Below are 17,124 nucleotides of genomic sequence, written 5' to 3' on the forward strand. Positions count from 1 at the left end.
GGCAAAATAATTAACCCCGGACCAAAATGTTCCCCCACCACTTGGACTATGTTCACACGCAGAGTTTTTGATGCGTTTTTCAACTTTAACATTGCCTTTGGAGCAGCCCCCAGACGCAGGACGGCGGGGTACTCGGTACCGGGACTATCGGTTCTGAGGATGTTACGGTGGCCCGACCCGGTCTGTGGTCCTGCTAAGGGACGCCCAATAAAAGGTGTAGGTGGTGGTGTAGGTCGCAGTAAATAACGAGGACACATGGATGCAGTCTCTTTACCTCTTTACTGAAGGCTTCGGCATCCGCAATCCAGAGCACTGTTAACAGGACTGGCTGAGACCGGCCGGTCCGAAAGCACATCCAGAGTTCCCTTTGCAGGTGGAAATCAGTGCCTACCTACTAGAGCCTGGGTGTTGTAGTACTTCCCTGCTGAGCACCACGGGATAGTCCTCACAACTGTCGTGTATGTATCTGTTCTTTCTCTCTCCGTCCCCCAGATGATATGGATAGGACGCACCCATATGACGGGGTAGGCCTGGAGTTATTTTATAGGGACCCTAGAGACGCCCCTCTCCCACAATTGCCTCCGTTGTCTTCATTAGGTGATTTAGGTGAGGCAGCCAACCTATAATTAACTGCCCTGCCGTTGGTTTGAAGTAATGCGTGGAGCCCAATACTTCCTCGACGTTCCGGCCACCGGCTACGCGCCTCAGTAGGATGTTGCCGATCTTGGGGCACGACTCCTACTGGTTCTATCGCCTTTGTGCTGTGATTTCGTTTCTCACTTCTCCACAATAAACCCCGCATCTTATCCTTTCTTAAGATACCGCTGCAATGAAGTGCAGGCGCGGCTCCGTAACGATCTGTCCTTTTCGCTAGGCCTCTGCCAGGGTTCCACCCCTGTCAGGGACCCCCCTGAATCTTTCCAAGCAACCCCTTCTCTCACTAGGTGTTACCTGGGCAAAACCCAGTCAGCTTCTCTCTAACTTCCTATCCAACCCCCAGTTTTACCAGAGTGTGAGGAGTGGCCTAATACATAGAACCCTTTGCTCCCCCTGGTGGCCGGAGTGTGAAGTGTAATGTGTGACTGTGATACCTGGTCAGGTGAACTCCTTTAGTGCCATCAGACGTACCATCACTCCCCTTAGTGGCGGAGCGTCAGTACTGCAACGACCAGGACTCTGGGGCGCTGCACTTTCAACCAATACAAATTCATTCACTGGGTAATGTCATTGTAACATTTAACAACCATAGCTGGCCATGTGGTGTGTGACACATAAGCAGACCCATCTTGTTTAATTTATGAAGGAGGGACCCTTAAAGTCACAGAGCCTATTTTTACTGGTTAATCAGGCGGCATTAATCTTCATAAAGGGCCATTATTAAACAGTGGGTCTCCTAAATATACATAAACATATAGCACAGCCACGTAGTATATAGCAGAGCCACGTAGTATATAGCACAGCCATGTAGTATATAACATAGCCCACGTAATATATAACTCAGCCTAAGTAGTATATAACACAGCCAAATAGTACATAGCACAGCCACGTAGCATATAACACAGCCCACGTAATATATAACACAGCCCACATAGCATATAGCACAGCTACGTAGTATATAGCACAGCCACGTAGTATATAGCACAGTCACGTACTATGTAGCACAGTACGTAGTATATAACACAGCCACATAGTATACAACACAGCCCATGTAGTATATAGCACAGCCATGTAGTATATAGCACAGCTATGTAGTATATAGCACAGCCACGTAGCATATAACACAGCTTTTGGGGAATTGTTTGTCAGCTCTTGCACTCCATTACAACTTTCAGAGACCCACACCCCTACATTGGGCCTCCTTCATAACTCTGTCTCCTGCAATGTCTCTTCTTTAACTGCCACTAGATGACCAGGGTGAAAGTGCTTTGCACTATTTTATTTATTTAAGAAAAAGACCCTATTGGGGAATTGTTTGTCAGCTCATGCCCTCCATTACAAGTCTCAGAGACCCACACCCCTACATTGGGCCTACTTCTTAACTCTGTCTCCTGCAATGTCTCTTCATTATCTCCGACTACATGATCTGGGTGAACATGTTCTGTACTGACATAGGCCGGTGAATGTTGGGCAAGAGGGGCTGTGATGGCAATAGTATATATTTTTTTAAAAAGTACCTCCATTGGGGAATTGTTTGTCAGCTCATGCCCTCAATTACAAGTCTCAGAGACCCACACCCCTATATTGGGCCTACTTCTTAACTGTTTCCTGCAATGTCTCTTCCTTATCTCTGACGACATGACCTGGGTGAACTTGTTCTGTACTGTTATAGGCCACAGAATTTGAGCAAGGGGGACTGTGATGGCAATAGTATATTTTTTAAAAAAGGTACCGCCCATTGGTGAAACCACATCCTTGTTGGCAAAGACTTCATAACATTTGTGTACCATAAAGAGCTCGCTTGATAAAGCAATGCTGTTAGTTTGGCTTAGTAGTTCATTACAAATATTTCTTTGTCCACTATATTAGTTTCTCTCCTTGAGAGCCATAACTTTGACTGCATCAAATGTACAAATGGCGAATATACAAATAGCGATTTGGAATCCAGATTAAAATACTGTATAGCAAATGCATTTAGACAATACATAGCTGCATTTCTTGTAAAACATTTACAGATGTGACAGACAATGCTCATAGTGACACAATCTTGATAAATGTTTGTTTATTCACTTCACAAACAATTCTAAGCCTCTATATGCTTGCTGTTTGTCATTGTAAAACATTAAGGTTTACTGAAACTCTGCCTGTGATGGTTTGATCTAAATTCTTGTGACTTTTATATTCTAGGGGTTTATGGCCCCTCATCTGATGACTCCATGATATCTCAGTTTCATACAACCTTGAAAGCTGGCCACTTGAAGAGCTGGGTGAAACTAGAGTTACTACATAGTGTAAATCACTATATAAGACCAGAGAAACATGACTAAGACAGAGACCAAAACTGGGGTACCTGTACATGTACAGTGTGCTCATACCTGCATAATTGGGGACGACCATGCGGTGTAGGTAATCTCCTAGGGGTTCCCTGTCTTGGCGTTGCTTCTCTGATATTCCAGATGGATGATGTTTAAAAGCCTCTTGTTGATCATGTAAGTATACTGTATGTAGTTAATCTTTATAAATACGTAATCATTATATGTATTTAATCCTTATCTGTACTTATTAACCTTTGTATGTTAATTACATATACAAAAGTGTACGCACTCATACTATTCAATCATACTATTCCTTAAATTTTGTACTTTTCAATAAAATTGCGTTGTATTGCAAGTATTAGCCTTCTTTAAAGCCGTATCTGAACCTTAGTGTTAAAAATATAGCAAATAAATTTGCCAAATTCTCCTGTAAATAATTCTGCAAAGAGGGAACCATCATACCATTAAAAAATACAAGTGGGCCAATCCAGTATGTGGGTTCAAAGTCGTAATGGGGTGCATATGACTATGCAGCAGGGCTGGCCTTGCTGCCAATGTGTAAAACAATGGAGTACGGGAGTACAAAATGAATATCGTGAAGTGGATTTTTATGGGCCCATCCAGTATGTGGGTTCCAAGGCGTAATGGGGTGCATATGACTATGCAGCAGAGCTGGCCTTGCTGCCAATGTGTAAAACAAAGGAGTACAGGAATACAAAATGAATAATGTGAAGTGGATTTTCATGGGCCCATCCAGTATGTGGGTTCCAAGACGTAATGGGGTGTATATGACTGACTACACAGCAGGGCTGGCCTTGTTGCCAATGTGTAAAACAAAGGAGTACGGGAGTACAAAATGTATATTGTGAAGTGGATTTGCATGGGCCCATTCAGTATGTGGGTTCCAAGGCATAATGGGGTGCATATGAGTGTCTATGCAGCAGGGCTGGCCTTGCTGCCACTGTGTAAAACAAAAAAGTGCAGGAGTACAAAATGAATATTGTGAAGTGGATTTGCATGGGCCCATCCAGTATGTGGGTTCAAAGGCTTATTGGGGAGCATATGAATTGGTAGCAGGGCAGGCCTTGCATTCAATGCATTTTTTCAGGAGGCCCTCCTGGACATCTTATGAAAGGGGTATTGTGGTGCGTTGTAATTCTTGGCAGCCCATCCACTCACAGCATAGGCTACAACTGCTTAGGAGACCCACTGTTTAATAATGGCCCTTTATGAAGATTAATGCCGCCTGATTCACCAGTAAAAATAGGCTTTGTGACTTTAAGAGTCCCTCCTTCATAAATGAAACAAGATGGGTCTGCTTATGTGTCACACACCCCATGGCCAGCTAGGGTTGTTAAATGTTATAATAACATTTCTGAGTGAATGCATTTGAGGTGGTTGAAAGCAATGTTAAAGTTGAAAAACACTGAAAAAATGCTGCGTCTGAACTAAGCCCAAGTGGGGGAGGAAATTTTCGGTCTGGGGTTAATTATTTGGCCTTACAGGCAAGTCATTAACTGCAAAGGATGTACCTTAACACATTTCCCAGCAAAATCCGTTTTGGTTTCAGTGTGTTTTTTGTGGCACCAGGAAAAATGGCATGAATCTCGGAAAAAAAAGTTTACAGCTGTGAACTAGGAGTCAGGAATGCTTCCAGGGGTTATCCCCATGATGTTCCTGTGTCCTTTGAGCAGTGTTTCCATCATTTTCAGACGTTTTTAGACCTTAAAAGGACCCCCGGGGAGGATTGCAGTAAAAATACTCTGGTCTCCCATAGACTTACATTGGGCTCGTTGTTCTGTCCAAGTACCGGAGTATTCCAATCTGCTCGACCGGAGCAACAAACACCAGAGCATTTTAGTGCTCGCTCATCACTAGTTCAAAGTGCTCACCACTAGGGTAGAGCGACCTTTACTTTTATAGGATCGGGTCGGGTTTCACGAAACCCGACTTTTTCAAAAGTCGGGTCGAGTGAAATCGGCCGATCCTATAAAAAAGTCGGGGTCGGGGTCGGCCGAAACTCGAAACCCAATGCAGTGCATTGGGTTTCCAATGGTTCCCAGGGTCTGAAGGAGCGGAAACTCTCCTTCAGGCCCTGGGATCCATATTTAAGTGTAAAATAAAGAATTAAAATAAAAAATATCGCTATACTTACACTCTGACGGGCCCCGGTACTAACCGGGAACCTTCCTTCCCTAGAATCAGCCTTCCAAGACCTGCGGTGACGTCACGGTGACGTCGCGGCTTGTGATTGGTCGCGCGGCCCCCATGTGACCGCTCGCGCGATCAATCACAAGCCGCGACGTCACCGTGACGTCACCGAAGGCCCTGGAAGGGCTGATTCTTAGGAAGGAAGGCTGCCGGAACGAAGCCGAGGGTGAGTATATTCCTATTAGGTATATACTCCCCCTCGGACACGCCCTGCTTCTTTCCGACAGCCTTCCTTCCTAAGAATCAGCCCTTCCAGGGCCTTCGGTGACGTCACGGTGACGTCGCGGCTTGTGATTGGTCGCGCGAGCGGTCACATGGGGGCCGCGCGACCAATCACAAGCCGCGACGTCACCGTGACGTCACCGCAGGTCTTGGAAGGCTGATTCTAAGGAAGGAAGGTTCCCGGTTAGTACCAGGGCCCGTCAGAGTGTAAGTATAGCGATATTTTTTATTTTAATTCTTTGTTTTACACTTAAATCTGAATTCCGATACCAATTCCCGATATCTTAAACATATCGGGAATCGGTATCGGAATTCCGATTCCAGATTCAGAAGATCGCCGACCTCATGGCCGACCCCACACAGGGGTCGGGTCGGGTTTCATGAAACCCGACTTTGCCAAAAGTCGGCGACTTCTGAAAATTGCCGACCCGTTTCGCTCAACCCTACTCACCACACATCTAGATAAGTTAATTAAAGGGTCTAGTTTCCAAAATGGTGTCACTTGTTGAGGGTTTCTACTGTTTAGGCACATCAGGGGCTCTCCAAACGTGACATGGCGTCCGATCTCAATTCCAGCCAATTCTGCACTGAAAAAGTCAAACGGAACTCCTTCTCTTCTGAGCTCTGCCATGCGCACAAAGAGTGTACTCAGGAGAAATTGGACAACTACTTTAGTGGTCCACTTTCTTTTGTTACCCTTTTGAAATAAGAATTTGGGGTCGAAAAGATCATTTTTGTGGAAAAAATATGATTTTTTATTTTAACGGCTCTACGTTATAAACTTCTGTGAAGCACTTGGAGGTTCAAAGTGCTCACAACACATCTATTTAAGTTCCTTATGAGGTCTAGTTTCCAAAATGGTTTAACTTGTGGGGGGCTTCCACTGTTTAGGCACATCAGGGGCTCTCCAAACACGACTTTGCGTCCAATCTCAATTCCAGCCAATTCTGCATTGAAAAAGTAAAATGGCACTCCTTCTCTTCCAAGCTCTGCCGTGCGCCCAAACAGTGGTTTGCCCCCACATATGGGGTATCGGCGTATTCAGGAGAAATTGCACAACGAAATTTTGATGTTCATTTTCTCTTTTTACACTTGTGAAAATGAAACAAATTGGTTCTGAAGTAAAATGTTTGTAAAAAAAAGTTAAATGTTCATTTTTTCCTTCCACATTGTTTCAGCTTCTGTGAAGCATGTAAAGGGTTAATAACCTTCTTGAATGTGGTTTTGCGCACCTTGTGGGGTGTAGTTTTTAGAATGGTGTCACTTCTGGGTATTTTCTGTCTTGTACACCCCTCAAAGTGACTTTAAATGTGACGTGGTCCCTAAAAAAATGGTTTTGTAAATTTTGTTGTAAAAATGAGAAATCGCTATTCAACTTTTAACCCTTATAGCGTCCTAACAAAAAAGAAATGTTCATTTCAAAATTGTGCTGATGTAAAGTAGACATGTGGGAAATCTTATTTATTAACTATTTTGTGTGACATATCTCTGTGATTTAAGGACATAAAAATTAAAATTTAGAAAATTGCTAAATTTTAAAAATGCTAACCATATTTCCATTTTTTTCATAAATAATCACAAGTAATATCGAAGAAATGTTACCACTAACATGAAGTACAATATGTCATAAAAAAACAGTCTCAGAATCAGTGGGATCCATTAAACGTTCCAGAGTTATAACCTCATAAAGTGAAAGTAGTCCGAATTGTAAAAATTAGCTTGGTCATAAGCACCAAATTGGCTCTGTCACTAAGGGGTTAAACTCAAATTGCCATCAATGAAACCAATAACAAAAGCAAACACCTTTGGTAATATGGACTGCTGCAATTTCATGGGAATAAATTAGACTTCATTTTTTATCTTATCAACAATCAGATCTGATATAAATAGATGTAAGGAAAGGCCTGACCATGATCATATTTCTTCATCCAACACATGCAATGACGCCAGAACTCCTTCTAACTGTACATTGACGAAAGAACATTAAGCATTGCACAGTAAGCCAATGATTCTTTGCTAAAACTCTTGCAATAGTTACTGTATATGTACAACGTACCCTTGGAATAGTCAAGTACACTGAATAAGTTATGCTGAAATATTGTAGAAATGCAATTTATTTTAAAGATCAAGTTTAACAGGATCCACTAAAATGCGTTTTTCCAGTTTTAATAAACGTAATGGTGTTGTCCTGTGAAAATAAGGATAATGAATAACATGTTGATAGGTGAGGCTCTAACCACTGAGACCCGCAATGATCTGCATAGCGAGGATTTATATCCCTGTTAGAATAGAGTGGCAGTGTGTAGGCTTGACCTGAGGCTCTATTCATTCCCAATGGGAATGCCAAGTGCTGCACTTGGCTTTCTCCAGGAGCCCCATACAGAATGAATGAATCAGCGAATCAGTGTCCTACCTTATGCTCCATTCTGCAATATTTGAAGCTGTTTTACTTCAGAATTCTAGGGCAAATACCTTGATGAATTGGGGCCCAAGAATTTATCCTGACCGCAGTCACTCTCAAAGTCCATGCTGACAGATGTCACTGCTCTCTATGAGTGATGTTAGGATTGTATAGCTATAAACAGTGGCATGTAAAAGAGAACCTATATAGAGAACAAAATCCTCCAACAGCAATAATAATCATAAAAATATTTCATTTTTTATTGGCAGATAAAGCATAACAACTATTTGTAAAAGTGGTCAAGGGTGGGTTCTTAATATTATGCGCCATATCATATTTAATAGAACCTCTATGTTATTGGTTGGCCAAAAAAATAACCACCATACGAATAAGGTTATCAATTCATAATGGTATAAGTATGAGTAGTTCGTCTGCCCTACATTGCTGTGATATTAAAGCAAACATTATAATGAACATTTCAGATTATGAAGGCAAAAAACATTAAGGTGCAAATTGCAAAAAGTGCTATGTGCTATTAAACGACTGGATCAAAAACCAAAAGAATTAAGTCATGCTGGAGGCTGCTTGAGTTTACCCCTGGTGTGTCCTGCAGAGAGGACAGTCCTACTATGTTTAATAAAGATTTGTGTATCATAATTCTAGACCACTATTCTGCAGCCAGACCTGGAGAATGAGTAATAGCCCTATGGAAAGATTGCTATTCATGTAAAGCAAAACGCAGTGAAAAAGATGTGACATAATCCCAGCTCACAATATACAATTTGGAGTAGTACAATGAACATAATTACCCAAACTCAAAAACCGAATCAGTGTGAACTTCCTCAGGAAGAATAGCCGAAACACGCGTTAAGGCCCGGGACATATTAACAGTAATTTTGACTGGGGGTGCTCAAACTTTTACATGCCACTGCATACTGCATTTTGTACTAAAATTGGAGGAAATAGATAAATACCAATTATAACAATAATGAAATTATTAAACTTATGACTTTTCTATCAGCAGGTCTGTGATGCTGTATGGAAGCTACCAATAACACCTTAGTTTTGGAATTTATGTTAAAAGGATTTTCTGGAGATCTAAATCTTGAAATTACTGTATTTGCGATACTTATGTTTCTTTTTTTTATCATAGTTTTGGGTAACACCTTCCTAATCATTATTATCTGTTCAAATTATCGTCTCCATTTACCCATGTACTTCTTCTTATGCGCTTTGTCTTTGATGGAAATCTTAACAAACCTTTTTGTGATCCCCAAAATACTTGCCATTATTATAGCAGGACAGACAACCATTTCCAAGGACGTCTGCTTCACTCAATGTTTCTTCTACTTTTTTTGTACTAGCTCATGCTTCCTTTTCTTAGGTGTTATGTCCTTTGATCGTTATGTAGCCATTTGCCACCCATTAAGGTACTGTACCATAATGAGAAAAGCATTTTGTATTCAGTTAGTGTTGGCTTGCTTGTCGAGCACATTTTGCTTACTACTATATCCCATAGTAGTCCTATCAATCATACAATACTGCAGTCAGGTTTTGGATCACCTATTCTGCGACAGTGCTGCTTTGATGAGGGTCGCTTGTACAGACACCACTTTATTAAAGCTTTATGGCATATTTTCATCTATGATCATTTTACTCGGACCTCTAATAATAACCATTGTATCATACATTTTCATTGTTTCAACTGTAACAAGAATTCCATCAAACACAGGAAGACAAAAAACATTCTCTACATGTCTTGCTCATCTTTCCATGGTGGCTATAGTCTTTGGCAGTGCCTTATTTCTTGAAATGCGACCTCCTTCATATCAATCTGTAGAAGCAAATAAAGTGGTGAGTTTGGGGACCACCATGCTGGCGCCATTGGCAAATCCATTTGTTTACACACTGAGAAATCAAAATGTAAAGGATGCTATTGTAGCTATGTTAAAACGAAAAAGAATCTTCATTTAAGAATTTTGTCAAGACAAAAACTTTTCCTAAATAGTTTTCACTGTTGCAATATACAATACAATATGATGAATTAAAAATAGATATGAACATTTCTTGTTGTTGAGATGCCTGCTGCTGAAAGATGAGAGAATCGATTCAATGAAAATTAAATTTTTGTTGAATGTGTGACAATTTGTTAAAAAACCTAAAAAATTCAAACAATGACACACATTGCCTAAAAGGGCTGCCACCATTTTACATATTTGGAAAATTAGACTAAAAATGCCCATACCCTTTGCTATTCTATATGTATAAAATGATCCTGTTAATGATCGTTCTGTACATACCGTAGTTCTCGGCAGAGCATTGTCCTGTGTAAACAAGTGCTGCTGAGAACAATGCTGTTCTATGCCTACAGAGCATTCATGTTAAGGCTAACTTGCCACCAGGTTTGGCCCATAAGAGATACGGCCATCACCTTTCTGGCCTTATATACAGCATTCTATAATCCGACCTGAAAGAGAAGAAACAAAAGCTTTTACTATACACAGGTATGGACTGGGGCTGAAATTCAGCCCTGGCATTTGAAATCACACAGGCCCACGTTGTCCCCGTCCCCAAGAACCAGTTGGGATATATTACTAATATTACCCTGGATGGAGGAATATTTCTAATGATACCCGTGGCGTGCTGGGATAAGTGATGGAGTTAGTGACTCTATGCTCCGTCACAACTCTTAACTAGTGTTGAGCATTCCGATACCGCAAGTATCGGGTATCGGCCGATATTTGCTGTATCGGAATTCCGATACCGAGATCCGATACTTTTGTGGTATCGGGTATCGGTATCGAAACAACATTAATGTAAAAATGTGTAAAAGAGAGAATTAAAATAAAAAATATTGCTATACTCACCTCTCCGACGCAGCCTGCACCTTACCGAGGGAAGCGGCAGCGTTCTTTGTTTAAAATTTGCGCTTTTCTTTCCTTACGTGAAGTCCCGGCTTTGTGATTGGTTGCGTCGCAGTCACATGGGCGACGCAACCAATCACAGCAAGCCGTGACGTAATTTCAGGTCCTTAAGGATTTTAAAATTACGTCCCGGCTTTGTGATTGGTTGCGTCGCAGTCACATGGGCGACGCAACCAATCACAAGCCGTGACGTCACGGGAGGCTGGACACGCGCACATTTTAAAATGCGCGCTTGTCCAGCCTCCCGTGACGTCCCGGCTTGTGATTGGTTGCGTCGCGATCAACCAATCACAAGCCGGGAGGCTGGACAAGCACGCATTTTAAAATGCGCGCTTGTCCAGCCTCCCGTGATGTCCCGGCTTGTGATTGGTTGCGTCGCGATCAACCAATCACAAGCCGGGAGGCTGGACACGCGTGCATTTTAAAATGCGCACTTGTCCAGCCTCCCGTGACGTCCCGGCTTGTGATTGGTTGCGTCGCGATCAACCAATCACAAGCCGGGAGGCAGGACACGAGCGCATTTTAAAATGCGCGCTTGTCCAGCCTCCCGTGACGTCCCGGCTTGTGATTGGTTGCGTCGCGATCAACCAATCACAAGCCGGGAGGCTGGACAAGCGCGCATTTTAAAATGCGCGCGTGTCCAGCCTCCCAGCTTGTGATTGGTTGACCGCGAAGCAACCAATCACAAGCCGGGACGTCACGGGAGGTTGGACAAGCGCGCATTTTAAAATGCGCGCGTGTCCAGCCTCCCGGCTTGTGATTGGTTGACCGCGAAGCAACCAATCACAAGCCGGGACGTCACGGGAGGTTGGACAAGCGCGCATTTTAAAATGCGCGCGTGTCCAGCCTCCCGGCTTGTGATTGGTTGACCGCGACGCAACCAATCACAAAGCCGGGACGTAATTTTAAAATCCTGAAGGACCTGAAATTACGTCACGGCTTGCTGTGATTGGTTGCGTCCCGGCCACATGGGCGGCACGCGACCAATCACAAGCCGGGACTTCACGTAAAGGAAAGAAAAGCGCGAATTTTAAACAAAGAACGCTGCCGCTTCCCTCGGTAAGGTGCAGGCTGCGTCGGAGAGGTGAGTATAGCAATATTTTTTATTTTAATTCTTTCTTTTACACATTAATATGGTTCCCAGGGCCTGAAGGAGAGTTTCCTCTCCTTCAGACCCTGGGAACCATCAGGGATACCGTCCGATACATGAGTCCCATTGCCTTGTATTGGTATCGGGTATCGGTATCGGATTGGATCCGATACTTTGCCGGTATCGGCCGATACTTTCCGATACCGATACTTTCAAGTATCGGACGGTATCGCTCAACACTACTCTTAACATTATGGGTACCATAAGAACACAGATTCTGCTAACAATATAGCAGACAAGGCAGCCCATGACCAGACAGGCCCTTCTGGCATTTGCCAGCATTGCCAGATGGCCAGTCTGGCCCTGACTATACACCTGTGGGGCGTTCTGGTCTGAGGGGTATCAATGTTCTTGGTCCGATGCCTCTCATCTTTTTGCGATGCCATCCTCCTTCTTAATAAGTGTGGATGAAGCATCCCTATGTCATCCACACAGTCTCAACGGCATTGCCCTCCTGCGCAAGTGTTCTTCTCTGCCCTGTTAAGGGCAGAGTAAAGTATTGCAGTGCGCAGGTGATGGGAAAGGTCAAAGAGCTCAGGCGCATGCACACTTCTGCACTTTATTCTGCCCTAGTCAGGCAGAGATTTACGCCTGTGCAGGTACGCATTTAATGCTGGGGTTAGAAAATGTCCTCAAAATTGTTATCCAAAGTATTACGGTCAATTTCATTTTTCCTTCTTACTATAAATGGTGTTTAAGAACATAATTTATTAATAAAAAACAAGACCTTATCATGGAGGATAGAGTGCCAAGTTTTTCTTCAGCTGCATTTAGATTGAGGTACCTAACAGGTAATTCGCTTTCTGATTATAGTTGTTATCAACCCTTTCTCTCTGCTCTTATAGCCAGTCGGCAGTAGTTCTTTAGGCTGCGGCATCGTCACCACCTCTGTGATGCTACAGCAACATAAGAAGTGTGATGAGATGACCCCATCACACTGTAATGATGGCAGCAGCAAGAATCATGCCACCGCACATTGAGGTTGCAAGCTGAATACTGCTTCTCTAACCTTGGAAAAGCCAGCAGACCCGAAACTTTATTTGTATTCGTGTCTTAAATGACATGAATGCAAAGAATCTTCAATTCCTTTCTTCAAACATGCAAGTTTTGGCATTTCCTGTGGTGGAGGAACAGGGTATAAAGAAAATTGTTTTCTTTCATGACAACCTGCCACACTAGTCACTGGATGTCCACTGCCTGGCGGCACATAAAGCTGTGTCACTCTTTCTACCAAGCATTAACCAACATTTAAATCCCTAAAATCAAGACATTTGAGACAATTCCAACTTTTGTTACCAATGTTCCTAAACCTCACTCCTTTTGTAGTTTGCTGGATTGAACTGTGGCTATGTATGTCACCGATTACATTTGAAATTATTTAAAATGAGTGAATGTTTATAAACAGATAATAAGTGAACACCAAGAAGAAAAAGTTGTGGAATTTTGAGACTCATAGGATCAATTGACTTGTTAATGATATGCAAATGATGACTAAATTGGAAACAAAATTTTACAAATATCTCGATTTGTTAAGTACGAGCACCAGATGCGGAAATACATGCACTTACATGTCTGTTGTCATGTGAGCCCACTCTCTCTCTCATGCCATCTTCAGCAATGTGCGAAATAAAGCTGGGCAATTTTTTAGCTATAAATAGAGTCAATAGAATCACAAATTGTTCGACTTCACTGGTATTTCATAAAATTTAACTCCATTTGCAGCAGATTGATTCGATCATCTTGAGTCCCAACACATCAGTATGTCTGTTCTGACTCATACTGTATTCTTCAAGATGCCCGTACAGGTTTAAGGTGCCTATATACTTTAGATAATTGTCAGCCAAATCTACAAACTCTGTCAGGATTTGCAAAGTCTTAAGTTTGTGGATCTCCCAACTCTCCCCTGATGGCAGATTTTGATTCAACGGACGATCTGACGTTTTGGATTTTAATATCCTCTTTGCTCCCAGGATATATATATATATATATATATATATATATATATATATATATATATATATATATATATATATATATATATATATATATATATATATATATATATATATATATAGTATATATTCTTTTCCAGAGTGTCTAGCAGCATTTTTTTTTCAAATCTCCACGCTGAAGTGCTAATAAAATTAGTAGGAATAGTGTACTGTTTAGCTGTAATAGTCATTTCTGTGATGATTCGGAAATGCCACATTAATGGCTTTATTTACTTCTAGTCTTTTTAGATGCAGCTAGTTTGTTGTTTGTTTAAACTGATATGTGAAAGTTTCATTCTGCGCCTACTCCTGGGCATGCTAATGGGGATTGGCTACTTGAGCTAGTCATCTGAGACCCTGGTTGGCTTTTCAAAGTATGTTTTCTCTGAATTCTCAGGATTTCAAAGTATACATACACGACTTCAATAATGTGTTTCCTGCTGAATGGTTCTCCAGGTTCTCATTAATACAGTATGTTACACTGACATATATGATATACAATGCTCAAAAAAATAAAGGGAACACTTAAACAACAGAAAATAACCCCAAGTAATTCAAACTTCTGTGAAATCAAACTGTCCACTTAGGAAGCAGCACAGATTGACAATTTCACATGCTGTTGTGCAAATGGAATAGACAACAGATGGAAATTATTGGCGATTGTCAAGACACACTCAATAAAGGAGTGGTTCTGCAGGTGGGGACCACAGACCACATCTCAGTACCAATGTTTTCTGGCTGCTGTTTTGGTCACTTTTGAAAGTTGGCTGTGCTTTCACACTCGTGGTAGCATGAGACGAACTCTACAACCCACAAAAGTTTGTCTGGTAGTGAAGCTCATCCAGGATGGCACATCAATTTGAGCTGTGGCAAGAATGTTTGCTGTGTCTGTCAGCGTAGTGTCCATAGGCTGGAGGTGCTACCAGGAGACAGTGCAGTACACCAGGAGATGTGGAGGGGGCCATAGGAGGGCAACAACCCAGCAGCAGGACCGCTACCTCAGCCTTTGTGCCAGGAAAAACAGGAGGAGCACTGCCAGAGCTCTGCAAAATGACCTCCAGCGGGCCACAAATGTGCATGTATCTGCACAAATGGCTAGAAACAGACTCCATGAGGATGGTCTGAGTGCACAACGTCCACAGATGGGGGATGCTTTAGTCCAGGTCTGAGAAGAGATCCCTCAGGAGACCATCTGCTGCCTCATCAGGAGCATGCCCAGGTGTTGTAGTGAGGTCATACAGGCACTTGGAGGCCACACACATTACTGAGCATCATTTCCTTGTCTTGAGGCATTCCCACTGAAGTTGGATCAGCCTGTAACTTCATTTTCCACTTTGATTTTGAGCATCATTACAACTCCAGACCTCTGTGGAATATTAGTTGTGATTTTCATTGATCATTTTTAGGTTTTATTGTGTTCAACACATTCCATTATGTAATGAATAAAGATTTACAGCTGGGATATTTCATTCAGTGATATCTAGGATGTGAGATTTTAGTATTCTCTTCATTTTTTTGAGCAGTGTACTTCAACACATTTTATAATGTATTACACTGTTCTACAGCCAAATTGGTTTAGAGATTAAAACAGTTGAACTTAACTGTAAAGAAGTGGAGGTTCTGTGTTCTCGCATTTTCGGTCAGGAAGATTCCTAGACTAAGGCATGTTAATTGTGCATGTGCTGATTATTGAATGGAGTAGTCAAATCATTGCAATTTTTCCTTCTACTGAGTCAATTTTTGCAAAGTTGGCAGATAACGTGAAGCGGTTCATCATTTGTGGTCTCAAAATAGGCCGTGGTATATGTTAATTGTGTACTTTTCCTTTTAGGTATCTTGTTTCCTCAATTTTCATAACGTTCATTATATTGATTTCAGGTTCTTTACTCTTTCATGTTTTACATAACATAATTAATATATACATTGTCTTTGTATGTTGTCTGGATTTTTACCAGCATTTCATACTTATACACTTTTTCTCTAATTCTTTGTGCGGCCGCACAATAGATCTTCTGTGCCTCCTTATCTCTACATCTGCATAGGCTACCTTATTTATTCGGGTTAGGCGGTTCTTTTTTCACTCTGCCGCTCGCCTCTTTATGCATCCAGCCATGCGCAGTACATCCCGTGTCTACCGGACCACTGCGCTTGCGCTCTCATTAGTTTTCAATTGGTCAGCTGACTACTTCCTTCTGGCCGTCCTCTCCTTCATGTGCATTTGGTCCCGGCTCACATGGGCTATTGCGCCTGCGCCTTTACCTCTCCTTCCCTCGCTTCCGGTCCTCCACCTGGATCGCTACACACCGGTAATGCATAGGATCATTATCGCCGCTATATCTAGCGGCTTTTTCCAGCAGGAGAATCACTTTCCCTGACGAAGCTGCTCAGTGCAGCAATACGCGTGGGATTCTCCCACACCTTCCTTTGATTGCCCATTGATCTGCCAGTATTGGGGTTCTGCTCATGACAGCCATCGGACATGTAATTATTCTGGCTCTTCCTTCCTCTTGGTGAGCCGGCTTATTGTTGCTGGCTGTGTTTTTTTGGTTGTACCACTGCCCGGGCAAAACTTCCAGCATTTTGTCAAATTGTGACCCTGGTTCATATCTATTCCTTTGCCTTTAGGTGCCCTACTGTTGGTATAACCTATAGACCTCGTGTATCTTTATTTATTTTTTCCAGTGTCACATGACACATCTTAGTCACAGGGCTCCATTGTTTTAGCATTCATCTTAAGGTACCGTCACATTAAGCGACGCTGCAGCGATAGCGACAACGATGTCGATCGCTGCAGCGTCGCTGTTTGATCGCTGGAGAGCTGTCACACAGACCGCTCTCCAGCGACCAACGATGCCGAGGTCCCGGGTAACCAGGGTAAACATCGGGTTGCTAAGCGCAGGGCCGCGCTTAGTAACCCGATGTTTACCCTGGTTACCAGCTTAAAAGTAAAAAAAAAACAAACAGTACATGCTCACCTGCGCGTCTCCCAGCGTCTGCTTCCTGACACTGACTGAGCTCCGGCCCTAACAGCACAGCGGTGACGTCACCGCTGTGCTTTCACTTTCTCTTTAGGGCCGGATCTCAGTCAGAGCAGGAAGCAGACGCTGGGAGACGCGCAGGTGAGCATGTACTGTTTGTTTTTTTTACTTTTACGCTGGTAACCAGGGTAAACATCGGGTTACTAAGCGCGGCCCTGCGCTTAGTAACCCGATGTTTACCCTGGTTACCAGTGTAAAACATCGCTGGTATCGTT

Source organism: Ranitomeya variabilis, chromosome 1 (genome assembly GCF_051348905.1).
Source record: "Ranitomeya variabilis isolate aRanVar5 chromosome 1, aRanVar5.hap1, whole genome shotgun sequence".
In the NCBI taxonomy this organism is placed as follows: Eukaryota; Metazoa; Chordata; class Amphibia; order Anura; family Dendrobatidae; genus Ranitomeya; species Ranitomeya variabilis.